Here is a 16,235-nt window from a genome sequence, read left to right on the forward strand (position 1 = left end):
AAGATAAAGCAGAGATAGAGGAGTTGAAAAACAGATTGGAAGTATGGGGAAAAATCCATATGAAGAGAGTTTTTAAAGATTGGATCTGTTTAATTTAGAGAGGAGAGTGAATAAGAGGAGACATAAGAAGTCTATACAATAATGAATGGTAGGGGGAAGGTAAGTCAGGAATTTCTGTTTACTTTCTCTCAGAATGCAGAAGCAAGAAGATATTGCCATGAGACACCATGGAGAACAACAACTTAGTAGAGGATTTGGAAAAAGGTTAGATGTTTGTACATACAGTGAGAACATCCACAATGATATTACACAGGATTAAAAATAATTAAGGATACAGACCAATTTGCTTACGGCACAAGCCAATCACTAATAATAAATTAGTTATTCTAAAATTGTCTATTATAAGGTTTCTTGCATCTTCCTCTGAAGTATCTGGTACTACCCACTTTCAAAGGCAAGGCACTAATCTGATAGGGTATGCCAATTCCTATTTTCCTTTGTTTGTGATGCAATCCTCATACACAAGGAGGCAGAGTTACGGTTTTACATGTAACCTTAAATTTGACATTTCCTTACTTTAGTACTTCACTTAACAAATATCATTTGAATAGAGTTTTTATATGGAATATAATATATTCCATTTTAATGCAAATCTGCAATAATAGGGAAAATAGGATGGCACAGATAAAAAAAATCAATTCTTTTCTTTCACATTAATAGCTAACAGGAAGACTGTGTAAAGACAAACTTGATTGTTTAAATAGATCTCCCATTTCATTTACCACAAAGTACAATTCCAAAGGTTTTAATTCTTTGTCTGCAAGGTGAATTTCTTGGGGCCTGACAACCAGGCCATGTTTCTGGTAATTGTGTAGAGCATTACTTGCACTCACAAATGATGCCGATCTCTGTTAAACACACAAAGAGAACAATTGGCGTCCACAGAATTAGGGCAGGATATTAAGGAAAAACCTATGCAACTTCCTCTGCCACTGTGGGCAAATGTTTGTGGCTAATGCTCAGGAAAACAATAGCTCAACAAGTCCTAGTTAGTGATATTCCAACTAAAAACTTATCACATGCTGCAATAAAGATTTCTAAAGTTAAGGATGCACTAATTTACTTAAAAGCTAACAATAGTTTCAGATTCAGGTATAAAATCTGTTCATAGTAGATTCAGAAGAAATATCCACTATTTGTTTCAAATACTATAGTTGGTAAAATAAGTGCCTTGTCACATGGAATAAGCCATTGTTTGAAAGAGTATCCATAACCTGAGCTCTTTGAATTTTTAGTTTTTCTACATTTTTTTTTTCAGTTTGTTCAAAGCAGAAAACAAAACTGTCAGGTCTGGTAATTATAGGTTGTGCGCTTTTGGAAGTACTATATCTCTCTGTGAATAGTGACAGCTGAATATAAAAGGCAACATGTTTGAACAATTCCCAGCCTGGTGCCAGAGAATGGGTAATCTCCACCCTCTTGGGATTTTGCATATTACTCTCATTATGAAGAATTATATAAATACAATGAAACAGTTAATAGGAACACTGTCATGTCCAATTAACTCCTGATTTTAGGGTTCGTATAACCCAGCTTGTACAAAACAGAAGGCCAAGAGAAATGTTTCCTTATAATTAAAAAATTAAGATGGAAACAGCTTTTGAAGGGAAAATAAGAATTTGCTTGCAACGCCAGCAACCCAAGCATTGCAGCATTCTGCAGGTGCATGAGATACATGTGTTATATGTCCTCCAGGATGTGTAGCAATGTCACACTTGATGTACATTCTTCATTCAGTATTTGGGTTTCCTGGGACAAGCTTCCGGCTGGGGAGCAGAAACAAAGGAACCCAGGACTGGGCAGTTGCAGGTTGCAGCCAGGAAGTAGTAGGACATTGTCTTACCATATTTCTGTACATAAACCCTTTCACTAGGAACAGAAACTGTCTTGAAACTGGTCTGTGCTGCAGCAAGATACTAAAACGTGGGGAGTGATGCGAACTAGACACAAAAGTGAAAATAAGGCTATCTGTACACTACAAGCTAGGCATGTGATTCCCCTGCTCATGTACACGTACTCACACCAGCTCCCATAGAGGTAGCAGGAGTCTAAACGACAGTATAGTCATGGGAGCATGAGTAGCCACAGCAGCGGCACGGCTAAGCCATGTCAGGTACCTACCCACAGATTTCAGGCAGGTTTGTATTGACATGGCTCAGCTGTGCCTCCACCGCCTGTACCAGTGCTACCACAGCTACGCTGCTATTTACACTCCTGGCAGTTTAATGAGCGTTAGTGCATGTATGTGCACAAGAGCAGGCGAATCAAATCCCTAGGTCGTCGTGAAGACATAGCCTTAGTCTGTCATCATTCCTTAAGATGAGAGAAATGGAAGAAGTAAACAACTGGTACATAATAAAAAGTAAACAGCAATTTAAAAACTCTGTGGTTTCATAATCTAAGGTGTTAGGTTTAATGAACTGGGCTTCCTCGGAAGTGAGCCTTGGTCTTTTTCTCATTTTTGATAAATAATTTGCAAAAGAACACCATATGTGTGCAGAGTTATATGACTTCTCAAAGTATAGCTTTGCGGATTTGTATCACGACATTCCACGTCTGTTGAACCCATTCAAATATGGAGGGATAGGCAGGGATTTTCCATTTTCTTTTTTGGAAATAACTGACTGAGCAGGCACCAATAAAAAACTGAGTTAGCACCCAGTTATCTCTATCACAATCGTTAAAGTTCAAATAATCCAAGATACAAGGTTCTGAAGTATTGGGCACTTCTTCCAGAGAAGAACACATGATGACCTTTGGTAGATGCTTTCATTCTAGCTGTGCAGCAGTACAATGCAATAGGAGTGCAACACAAAAGGGAGGCAAAAATAAATGCTAGCACAGGCATCAGGTGGAGTGACACATGCAACACATTCATCACTAACCTGACTCTCTGACTCAGCCAGCTTGTTTTTATAGACATCAGCAGTGAGGCAAACTCAGCTATTATGTGCAGTTTTGATAATATATAATTAGCCAGTATTTTAACAATCAGTGAAAAAAATTCCAATAATCACACTGAGGGGGAGGGGGTTGAAATGCCACATAAAGCAGCTGAATTAGCCAGTGTGCCCAGTAATTTTTTGCCTTGAGTAGTTTGTCAGTTTGTAACAATAGATGTAATTTTACAAATAGGAGCAGTTCATAAACTGACAATAGCATTCGTTGACATCTATGATCCAAACAAGAACTTGTTCATGAATTTGGTGTGTAACATTTTCTTAAAGGCATATTGAGAAAAACTGTTGTGAGACTCTTTTGTCATTCTTTAAAATATGATCAGAAGGATCTGAGGACCATTTATATAGCTTGGGATAAAATGAAGTATGAGATGACCAGACTTGCTTTGCTTGTGATTCTGGGAAAGTTTCAAAACTGTTTGATCAAAGGAAGCTTGTCTTCAAATTCTTCTTAAACTGAACAGGGCAAGGAATATCTCAACAATAATGTTGCTATTAGTGAAAATCAAGGGCCCAATCTTGCTCCTACAGAAGTCAATAGGAGTTTTGTCATTCACTTCAATGAATCAGGCATTTGTATTGCAATAAACATCTGCAGAAATCTGGTGATTACAATTATTGGAATTATTGTTTTGATGGAATGAAAGCATTCTAAGTAGTCTTCACAGTCATAGGAGGTAGCTGCTATTGTGATTCAGCAGTTATTAAAACAGGTTACATAAATGTAATTAGAGGAAAAAAGAGTCTCAGATCAGTAATATTTGGAAAATGAAACCCTTACAAGATAGCTTTTTGTTGTTAGATTATGAAAAATGTTAAAATATATTTCTTTTCAATGTGTTGCCTTTTTTATTAATCAGCAACCCCTTTATTTCACTTTGGGAAAGAGTAAAGCACTAATAATAACTTTACATTGCCCAGAAGGTGGACAGATGATGTAGTTAATTATTACATCAATCTCTCTATCCATCATCGGATTTATATGGTTGCCCATCAGTGTAGTATCCGAGCACCTTCCATATAAATGGGAAGCACAAGTAAAGTGCCTCTTGGACTGCATGGAATCTCTGGCAGGTCTACCTTTTTGGGGTAACAGGTCTGCTAAAAGTAGAGGGGTTGGTTGTTTTTTACATCAAAAACAGAAAAGGAAAGCTAAATAAGCAAATACAGGCACATCTCACTTTTACAATTGAATAATCACATTTATGGAAAAGGAAAGATATGGATGGGTATAGTAAGATGTTGATGTTATATGAACTTTATCCTATTTTGTGTGTGCATATGATATAATATAGATGCATATAACGATGAATTCTGCGCCACATACTTAACAGGAAAAGTATTTTAGAAAGTTGTTTTGAAAAAGAATTATTATTTTTTGTATCCCTCTGCCTGAAAAGCCAGATTGCTTTAGTATGACAAATCCAACTGTACAGTGATCAGCGGAAGAGCAGAAATGTACCTTAATAAAAATGGTAAATGCAACTTTTAAATACATTTTAGAAATCTCTGAAAATAACCTAAAGTAGCTATTCTATGCATTTAAATGATACACCTTGTAAGTCCAGGTATGTTCAGAGATGTTCAAGGAGTAGAAGAAAGTGTTATGTGTTCCTCTGGAAAAGCCATAATATCCTCTATCTAAGGGCTGAACTCACATTTCTATCCAAGAAGACATGTAAGATATTGGACCTTAATCTATCACTGGAACAGGGCTGTTGTCAGGAATGTAGTCTCAAAGCGAAGCCCGTTAGAAACTCAGAAAACAGCCTTACCCATCACACCACACCCATGCACCAGGCTATGAGGGACTTTACAGAGTTGAGTGGGTCAACATCCTTCTCCCTGATTGGCCACATGGTCGTGACCCTGATTGGCTAGTGACTCTATATAAACTTCCTGCTTCCTTTCTGTCCTTGTCTGATCAACAAGCCATTGCCTGCTGGTTGCTAGTTGGACCATTCTGCTGCCTTGCTGAACCTTTCCCTTGGAGTGGATCTCCTGGCTATCAGATCCTTGCATGAACTCTGACCTCTGGACTGTGCTTTGATCTGCCTCTTCCATGGGAATTACAGTTGTGTAATGCCCATCCTTGATTATGGACCAGTGTAATTTTTGCAGATGAGGGGGTGAAGAATCCACACTTGAGGGAAAGAACGATGCATTTTTCTGTAAGATCTTTTTTTAATCTTTGAAAGTTCCACTGTTTAATCAAACATTATGTGAAAAAGTATTTCCCTTTATCAGTTCTAAATTTCATGTCCTTTAATTGCATTGAATGGCTCTGTGTTCTTGAGTAATGAGATTGGGAGAACAGAAGCTCCCAATGTACCTTCTCTAAACCATTCACTATATTATATACTTTTCTCATATTTCCTTTCTAAAATAAACCATCCCAATCCTTTCAATCTCTCAGCAGATGAGAGTTTTTCCAGGCGCTTTATTATCACTTGTCACTCTTCTCTGAACCACCTGTAATTCTGCAACTAGAGAAATATAATCAAGAAATGCTGAGCTTAAGGCTCAAATTTAACTCCTTCCCCCGCAGGTTATATTTAAGTATTGTCCCTTATAGAATTCTAGTTATTTTAAAATTAATATGATACACAACTGAAATGTCTTATACTTGCATACAGTAAATCACAGTGTAGTACTTATAAGCTTCAGCCTTGCTTGTTTTTTCAATGATATCTACAAAACAAGCCAAATGTGAAGAAAATCAGTTCAGTAGTTTTAAAGTAGTGAAGTTTCAAATTGATCGCCTGGAGTTTGAGATGGTCCCAAATTTGAGCTGGTCCATAGACTGTAATAATCTCAGAGGTTTTTCATGTGTTCCTGTTTCAGTTGCTTTCCACTGGAGAAGTTATTTAAATAATCCAGAGTTTGAGGCAATCCTGAGTTTGAGATGTGCTAGTGTTTGAAATTGTCCAATGTTCTACCCCACGCTAGCTCTGATTCAATCTTAAATGAAACTAAGCAAGTTGAAATATTTAATGTAAATGTCCATATAATTCATGTTATTTATATGATTTCCTTTAAGGTAGGCTTGCCTTTTACAGGCTTGACCTTAACTGAGGTATTGTCATGTGAAAATGGTAACGTACATCTTTTTTTAACACTGAAAAAGGAACTTTATTAGAATGAGAGTATTAGTCCCTGAAACTATTCTGTCTTTCTGGTTCACTGTAGAGCTTTTCCTACAAACTTCTCCAGGGCCCTTCCCTTCTGGCTTCATGCTACAGTTTTAAAGAAACATTACACATATCCTCACTAGGATAAATTTATCGTCTAATATTTTTTAATTCATTACTTTGAATATTGTACTTGTATAGCATCTTCAGTCAGAGGATTTCAAAGAGCTTTGCAAATATTAACAAAGTAAGCTTTAAAGTATGGCTGTGGATAAGTAAATGTTGTATTTGTTATACAGTGAGAGGACACTGAGTCAAATATGCTAAATAACTTGCCCAACATCAAACAGAAAGCTTGTGGCCAGAAGTATAACTATAAGCATGGTGGGGGTGGGTGATACATACTCCTAACCTTAAGTATGTTGACACCTCCGCCTGTTGATACACAAAAAAATCATCCAGTCACAGAAGAAAAGAAATATAAAAATTAAGTGTTGTACACCTCAGAATTTTTTATCGATCTATATTTGAAGTGGTGTGTAGAATTATTATTCTGCACACAAGAATCAGGATTACTTTTGTTTGTTCCTGTCTTCTCCATATAGTAGATCTGACAATGACTCTGACACACACAAACTTTCTGATCAAGGGCATAAAAAATAGAGTTACTGAAACTACAAAATGGAAAAATCACAGAACTGGAATACCGTTGTGAGAAGAATAGCTTCGTGGGTATAGTTACCTTTATATGAAATTTACGGTATTTATGTTTTAGATGGGTTTCATCTTCAGAGGCTTTACAATAACTTTTATCCTTCAAGATGAAGATTGCAGAAGACAAGCTGTTTGACTTATAGCCCACTTCTAAAATACAAACGAGGCATTTACTCTGTTTTGTCTGAGAAACTGAAGGGATGAAATTGATTATTTGTTTGAACTTATTTTTAATTTTACTAATGGATGAATGTTGAGTGACTGTTGTTAGGGTGTTTTGTTTTTGTTTGTTTTTTTCAGTCAGGTATTTTTAAAGAATTTTGATGTTGAACTTTCCATAAACTGATGACACAATGTCCTCTTAAGAACTTTCATACAGATAAGACTGTGCCAGCTTATTCAAAAGTGGTCTCATGTAACTGAATTTATTATATTTTGAGGGGATGTGTGTCACAGACATCAGTTGAAGAATTTGCAAAGCTTCTGTTATCTTAAGTATTTTGTTTTTCTTGTCTGAATATTTTTGTAGCTGGGAGACATCGCAGCCTTTTTATATTCTTTTAACCTTAGGATGTGAACGTGTGGCTGTGTACGGGTATGTATGAATACCCATAAAGTCTACCTCGGAAAGGTGACAGAAAGTTCTCTAGATTTAGTAGCTTAAAATATTGGCTCATAAAATTATTCATTAAAGTGTGTTCTGTGGTTATTTGTCCTGAGAGACTTGAGATTGTCATCTGTAATTTCTGGTAATAAGAGTTGTCTAACTTCTGCTTAAGTAGTCTGCTAAAGTCTAGACCATAATATCTCTGTTGAGAAAAGGGAGGAAAGGGTTACCCACCACACAAGAATAGAATTCTAAGGAAGTTTTATAACTGGCTCTGAGGATGTGGCTTAGGCCATGTCTACACTACAAAATTATGCCAACCTAATTTACACCAGCATACACCCACTGCGGTTATTAAATCAGCTGTGTGTGCACACTTGGCTCCTTGTGTCGGTGGTGTGTCCTCACTAGGAGTCCTGGTATTGATTGTATTGCCAGTGGGGCATTGTGGGACAACTCCTGAAAGCAAATAATAGTCAATGTAAGCAATACAGTGTCTATGCTGTCACTGTGTCAGCCTAGTTACATCAACCGGAACTCTACCCCACTCGGGGAGGTGGTGATACTAAAGCAGTGTAGAGAGGCACTTACATCAATAGGAGCCAAATTTAAGTGAAGACACTTCCACAGCTAGGTCCATGAAGGCAGCTGATGTTGACCTAACCATGTAGTATAGACCAGGCCTTAGACATTAGATAACTTGGTTTCAGTATTAAGCCTGTGACCAGCTGTAAATCATAGATTTGATTAACCTTGGTAAAATTCTTTAGTTGGGTTTTATAATTAAACAGCTACCTACTTAAAATCCTCTTTAGATTTGATGATGTTTAGTATTAATTTGATTAATTTTATGATTTTTACTTATTTGATTATTTCATTTCAATCAAATCTTAAGACTAACTTGCCAATTTGATTTTAATTCAGTTTTCGTATTGTTCCATTTTTACATTAGTTTAACATTAATAATAGCTTGGTTTTGGTGAACAAATATAAAAATCAAGAAAAAAACATATCAAGTGTTTTTTTATAAAACTGATACTGTTAGTGGGGTTTTCAAAAGTGCCTGGGCACCTCACGCCCAATAAACCCAGGGTTGTGAGTTCAATCGTTGAGGGGGCCACTTAGGGATCTGGGGCAAAAATCAGTAGTTGGTCCTGCTAGTGAAGGCAGGGGGCTGGACTTGATGACCTTTCAGGGTCCCTTCCAGTTCTATGAGATAGGTATGTAGGTGCTCTTGAAAATCCCACTATGAATCTCATTTCTTTCAATAATCAATGTAGGGTCACAACCTTGGAAGAGTTGGATGCATAACAGCCAATCAATGTAAAAGCTTGATCAACTTCCCCTAATTAGTCTTGGTTCTCACACCGTGTTTGATGTGGAACAAGGAATTTGATAACTATAGAAGTAAACATAGTGAAAGTTAAAGATAACGTGTGAAAGATATTTTTTAAAATGTATTCTTTTCTTTGCAAGAGGAACACTGTTCCGCTGACATTCTCTGAGACTAAGCAGAAGCTTCTTCCTGAGTTTGATTAAATTTTTAATTAGAACATTTGTGTTTGGAGAGAGAGAATATTTTTTTGAGTAACAATGGTATTTTTGTTACTTTTACTGAAGTGGAGAATATAGTTTTATATTGGGCCTGGGAGGCACTGCTCTTTCTTTGCTCCATGATGGACTTTGAAAAGTCATTGAAGGTACACATTTCTCTCTACCCTATATCAATAATTTTACAAGCAAAGTATGCTCATCCCCTTGTTTATAGCTGAGCTGGCAATGGAACTCTCATTTCCTAGCTGAGTGCCATGTCTTCACCAAAAGTCAATCTTTTCTCCTCTTTTGCACTTAATTCTGAAGCATCCAGCAGCTAAAGTAAGACTCATTCAAACCTAAGACATTTCACAGCCTTCAACATTCTAGGTTTCAGCTGATATTTAAAAGAATGGCAATTGCAAAATGTAAATGTTCGTAACCTTGAGACTGTTTCAAATTTTCTCTTCCCTCAGCTCAATAGTCCTTCAGCTCTCTCCAGGCTCAACAGTCTCTTACACCACTGACACAAAGCTAAGCAATTCCCTCACAGGCTAGTCTCTTGCCCTATTAAAGCACTGCTAAACCTTCCTTGTCCCATCCCAGGCTACAGCTTTTACTGCAATAGTTGCAGGTGGGGTGACAAAGGACTTCTTCCAAACTCTCTGGATAAAAAGTATCCTCACATCTTTGTCTATAGCTGAGCTGCCAACAGAACTCTGGAAACTCCAGCCTGGTGCCTTAAACGAGCATACACGCTAACACCAGGCTTCAAGTGAGCACCATTATTGTGATGCCCCAGGATTTTTCCATCAAGTGTTTTACTCTTCCTTGGAGGTCCTTTTTCTTCCCCTGCTTATCTGTAAACCTCCTCCTGGGTTTCTTTATAGGCCTTTTCACCAAAGGCCTGACCCCACAGGCTGCTTTCCTTTGGAGGAGAGCCCTTTTCCTGGTCTTGCCTTATCCCTGATATCTCTAAAATCAGTGTTGCCACACCAACAACTTTATTTTTTCAGCTCCTAAGGCCAAATGATTCTGTGAGAACCTTTCTTAAAAAATAAGTTTCTAGCCCTTATGGTGGCAGAGAAGTTTTAATGTGAATCAAGTGTACTCAAAGACTCAGGAACCAGATAGAAAATAAAACCCACCCAAACCTTTTTTTAAAAAAAAAAAAAAAGCTCAATTTTAAGCCAATCCTGTGGGAGTTGGGGTGGGAGGGTTGGATTTTTGTTTTTTTTCAGGGCTTGAGTCATGATTTTTAAATGCTTGGGGTTGGCAATACTGCCAATTGACCAAACAGCTTGCATTATATAGTCTGCAACCACCTGATCTCAGTCACATGCTCCCCGCATAACAATTTCCATCAGTCCCTGCGGACAGCATCCCCCAAGATGCCCAAGCATCTGAGCTGCACCAGCAATACATGCCTGACCTTCAGGCTCTTGTAAAGAGCCAATGTACTGTGTGAACCTTTGTCTTACCATCATCTTTGGAAAAGTTGACAGATACATTGGCTTAACACATTGGGTCCCATCAAGGGTAGGGATCATCAAGTAAGTGAGGGCATCTGGAAGTGGGAGAAAGAGGTGGGACCAAACTCATGGTTTTGTCCCTTGAGGCACATTATTTTTCCCTAGTAAAATCTTGCTCACTTGCTTTTCCTCTGTGAACAATGATTCCAGGTGCTCCTGATAACCTGGCAGTTGTGCGTAACCCTGGGTTGAATTTTTTTAAGTAAGAATCTTTTGTTGTTTCTATACATAACAGAGCCAGAATAAAACCTTGGATAAAAGACTCCCTCATCAAAAGACTTTTGTTTTGAACATGCCAATCCTCTCCAGCTGCTTACACCAGGGGAAGAAGTTGCAGGGGTGTTGGAACTAGGAATACTGGGGTCATGGCAGCACCCCTTGGCATTAAGTGCCTTCCATCATATAGAGGGTTTTAGTTTTGTTCACTATAAAAGTTGTTCCAACACCACTGAGAAGATGTCTCATGCCACTGTGAGATTCCATTGTCAGGCTCAGTGGAAGAGACTGCCTCCATTATTTTCTCTGTAGGTCCTGTAGCCACCTCATGTTTTACAACCTCAGATTTTTTTTTCTTTCTGTACTCCCTGAGAAGATTATTATACTGACTTATGACCACTCCTGCTAACTGGGAAACCTCTCATATTTGTAGTGGTAAGTGTATGTTTTGTAAGTCTGATGCAGATTCTAGCTATCGGAAAATAATGGACAAGATAATAAACTATATCAGAATTCAGTGCTGGTGCTAAGAACTACATCACCATTACCCTTTGCCCTGCTTTTTATGAGAACTGCAGTGGTTACTAAATGTGTCTTCATTCTTAATAGCTCAATTGATGACTTCAGTAGTGATGCACAAGTTGCTGCCAGGTGTTAGATAAAAATAGCTAAATATGTTTAGTCACAACAGTGATGATCAGGTGGCATATGGTGAAGTCTTTTTTTAAAAGATTTTAAGCTGTGGTCTGCTGAGTGTTAGCTGATTAACTTTCTTTGTTCTCAATCAAGTTGATCAGCAGAACAACCTCTAAATACTCAATAATATTATTTTATTCTGCTCAGAATCTTGTAGGTTGTGATAAATAATCCATTACTGTGGGAGCAAAATATATACATCAAATTATTTATTATTCAATAGTCCTATATATCAGCACTGATGATAAAGTCCTAGAACTAGGATGTGGATACAGTGGAGCAAAATCAGTATGAGGACTGTGGTTATATTATTTTTGGTTGTTAGATAAATAGCAAGTTATTTAAAAACCTGCTACAGTTATCAATGAAATAGAACAGCAGCAGAGCAGTAGCTCCTGGGCTCAAGTTGCTATTGCTACTGGCATATAAGGATTGTGGGGGATACACTTTTAAAGCAGCCCTTACCTCCTTCTCTGACCTTTGACTGGAAGGCTCCCCCATCAGAGAGACAAGACCCTTGATCAGATCTCTAATATTGTATGGGATGGTTCAAGTGTGCAAGTTAACATAATTAGGGAGAATAACGGCATTGCAGGAAGATAAAGGATTTATTTGTATCCATTTTCACAAGAGAGGCTGCTGTTGGTGGGGAATACCTTCCTCAAACCTATTCTTAGCAGGTAATGAAGATGAGGTACTGTCTAAGTTGGAGGCTCTGACACAAGAGACTCTGAGAGGAAAAGATATCACTAGATTTAAGACCAGCAGGGCCGGCTCTAGGCACCAGCTCAGCAAGCAGGTGCTTGGGGCAGCCAAGGAGAAGGGGCAGCACGTCGGGCTCTTCGGCGGCAATTCGGCGGCGGGTCCCTTGGTCCCTCTTGGAGGGAAGGACCAGCTGCCGAATTGCCACCAAAGAAGAAAGCGGCGCGGTGGAACAGATGCCGACTGCGGCTTTTTTTTTTTTCCTTCACTTGGGGTGGCAAAAGCCCTGGAGCCGGCCCTGCCGAGCTGCCAGGGAGCTGCCACTGCCCTCTCCGCCCCCCGGACACCGCTCGCCGCACACCTCCCCCGCCTCAGCCCCGCGCTGCTTGCCCCGGGCCCCCACAGTGCTAGGGGCGGGGAGAGGCAGAGCCCGGCTCCGAGCGGGGCAGCTGGGGATACTGCCCCACCGGGGGACCTCTGCGGCTCGGGCACCAGGGGGTCAGTGTCCATCCTCTCAGCTCTGTCTGCACGGGGGTGGGGAAGCAGCTGTCAGCGCCTGCCCCCTCAGCCCTTGCACCCCCCCATTCTGCTCACAGCCTCTTCACTTGTACCTCCCCCCATCGCTCCTTCGCCAAACCCCTTCCCCTTGTACTCTCCCTTCACCCGCACCTCTCCCCTCGTGCCCTCCCCCAGCCCTCTCCTCCCGCACCTCCCCCTTCCCCTGCACCTCTTCTCCCACAACCCTCCTGATACCCCCTCTCCTCCTTCCCCCTCCTCCGCGAGTACATCACACCCCGCTGCTCTGCCAGGATTTCACCCATTGTGTTCACTTCTGATCACCATGTCCTAAAAAAATAATCAGAAATAGAGTGGGGAGGTTCAGAGATGCACAACATAAATGCTTAGAAGCTTAGAAAGATTTCCACAGGAAGAAAGATTGAAAACCTGGATTTAAATTAAAAATTATTTTACATGGATAAGTGGATATGATAGAGGTATAAAATAATTTTAAATGTACAGAGAAAATAGGTTGAGTGCTTTTATTTGCCTCATCTCAATAACAGAACAAGGGTACTCAATGAAATTGTAAGGGGATAAATGTAACTTTATCAAAGGAAATATTTTTTTACACCATGCATAACTAAACTGTAAAATTTATTGCCACTAGATATCACGAGGCCAAGAGTTTCCATAACATTCAGAGAGGTATATGTTATCCCATAATACTCAAGGGGTAGAGAGGAGTCCCATTCCCTGTAAGCTCTGGATGGCTGAGTTCCTGTTGGAATGGTTATTTTGATGATGCTGGGATTACTGTATTATGTAGTTAATGTGTTAAGGTGCCTAGAGTCTTAGATATGTACTTTTTATCATCTTATATGAAACTAATAAAACTATATTGGTAATGAAAGCATCTATAATTGCATTATGTAAGGTTATTTTTAAAAGAGATAAACCCCTCTACCTCTGAGAATAAAACAACCTCTAACTGATGGGTCTTATGATGAAATTTCAGTAGGTAGCTTATCCCATAAATGTCCACTATGGGATTTTTTGCAGCTTACTCAGAAGTTCTAGACTTTGCTAGAGACAGGATACAAGACTAGATGGATCAGTGGTCAATCCAAAAGGTTTATTACTCTGCAAGTTATTCTTTGCTAGACTCATGTCTTCAAAAATGCATCCTACACAGATGTGTCGTGAGTAGGTGTTCAGTGAAAATATACAGTATTTTAAATATATTGAGCTGTTTGGCTGGATTCGTTAATCTGTCACTCAATTTTGGTGACAGGATATGCCTATTCATTATTTATTTTTGAACTTTAATGAATAGTTTTAGTGGCATTTGCTATATTTCTATTGTTCTGTAAGAGGCATATTTATAAATAATTGTATAGTTTGATATTTATCAAGTGATAGTTTTTTTCTATAAATACAGAAATTTAACAGCTGTCACAAACACTCTTACAGTTTGAAAGTGACTAGCGGTAACTGTTTTAAATTACATTTTACCCAGATAAGAACAATAGACTACATATGGGATTAGACACACATTGGTTAAGTAATCTGAATTAATGAATTATCCATATCATAGTTTTCATGGCTGTTTGGTTAATCCAATCTAAGGTACAGACGCAAGAATTCTTCTAAATTTGTAAATCTTGTTATACAAAATATTATGGTGCTAAGTTGAAGAATGGAAAATAAAAATAGTTAAATGAGTGTATATAGAGTTTTAAAATAATGAATTGAATATGAAGTACTAGGTCTTTATGTAGACTCCATAAACATTTTATCACAAATCTTTTGAGATAGCAGTGCCTTATCCCAGCTAAAACTTAACCTATTCAGGTAAATAATGTCAATATCAATGAAAATCATGGATCCTTAATACAAGTCCTTTTCTAATTTGCCACTCCAGTTTAATATGCCAGTTCCAAGCTATGGGCCTTATTGCGCCAAATCAGCCAAATAACTCCAAAGAAGCTTAGGTCTCAATTCTGCAATTTGGTGCACCTGGGCTGACCTGTGCCCCACTGACATCAGTGGGGCTCCATGTGGGCTCCAGAGTCTGCCCACAGGCAACAAGTTGAAGAATTGAGGTCTCCAGCCAATAACTTATTTACTGAAGATACCCATTCAATTCAAAACTACCTCTTCCAGAGTACAATAGTCATTGCTGACACTTATCATACACCAAAGTCCAGTTATGGCATTGGTGATCTAAATAAATCTTTCCTGTAAATATGCACAGGAATACATCTCAAAGTTCAATTAACTTCAATTAATTGAGCCATTACTCAAAAGAAAATGAATTAAAGTCTCTGGTACTTAGTAGGTAGATGTCTCACGGAGCTGGATTCCCCAGCTCAATTTCACAGCTGGCAGGTACGAGGTTTTCAGATAGGGAAGGACAGTTCAGGTTTCTTCCACAATGATATGTATAACTCTGTGGTGCTGTTTTGTTGTTCCTGGATCTTGGCAGGGGGGTTCTCTTGAAACAGACCTCTGAGAGATGGAATGTTAAACGCTTCATAGATTGTTTTGTCCTTACAAGTTGGCCAGACTTTTATATCCTATCTCCAATTTCTTTCTCTCAAACTCAAGTATTATTCGGCTCAAAAGCACTAGTGTGGCTGTCCACCAGATCCTAGAATTCTGGTTTCAGATGCAATGTTTTGGGGGATGGAAGCAGTCAGTCATTCTCAGTGAAGATCTGTTGCTTCTCCCACTTGCACCTCCTACAGGGTCCCTCCATGAATAAACATTTAGCTCAACTTCAAGCCATTTGACACCATCAAACTCAGCCCATTTTCCTAATAGTTATGGGTCTCTCTGATTGGCAGGCCCAGAGAGTACATCTCAATATTTCACCAGTCATGAGCATCAGGGCCGGCCCACAACATTTTTGGTACCTGAGGCGTGGAGCTCAAATGACGCCCCCATGTCCCCTCGCTTGGGCCAAAACTTTGAAAGGTCTCAATTCTGCCTTCTTCCTGTTCTGCTCCTCTCATGGTACTGCTCTGCTACCTACCCCAATAAAGGAGAACTAACAACTTAAAATGCCTTGTTCAAAAATTTTAAGTAACACTTAACTTTCAAATGCCTGACCAGCAAATGTAACTTTTCTTGTCTGCATAGTAAACACTGGCATTTTTATCTGTTTGAATAATCAAAGTGGTGCTTTCCGTGACTTCTTGGTTGCAAAGATTTGAACTGCTTCCTGAAGGTCCACAGTCTGGGCTAGCTCATGCTTTATTGAGATATTTGCAAAGCTGACCGGCCTCTCCTGTGTCATTGTGGAGCGTAGATGTATTTTTATTAACTTCAGCTTGGAGAAGCTGCATTCTCCACTGGCAACTGTTACAGGAAGTGTTAGAAGTATGCACAGAGCAACAAAAGCATTTGAAAAGAGGGTGGTCATCTTATTTGCGCACATATATTCCAGAGCAGCCTTTGGAGTTGATCCTGCTGAAATGGATCTTGAAAGTGCTTTCTGTTCATCACCTAAATCACTCGCATCAATATCGCGCATGTCATCATGTGTCAGCACTCTCTCTAGTGCCCTGCATTGCTGCTGTAG

Source organism: Mauremys mutica, chromosome 3 (assembly GCF_020497125.1).
Source record: "Mauremys mutica isolate MM-2020 ecotype Southern chromosome 3, ASM2049712v1, whole genome shotgun sequence".
Classification (NCBI taxonomy): Eukaryota; Metazoa; Chordata; order Testudines; family Geoemydidae; genus Mauremys; species Mauremys mutica.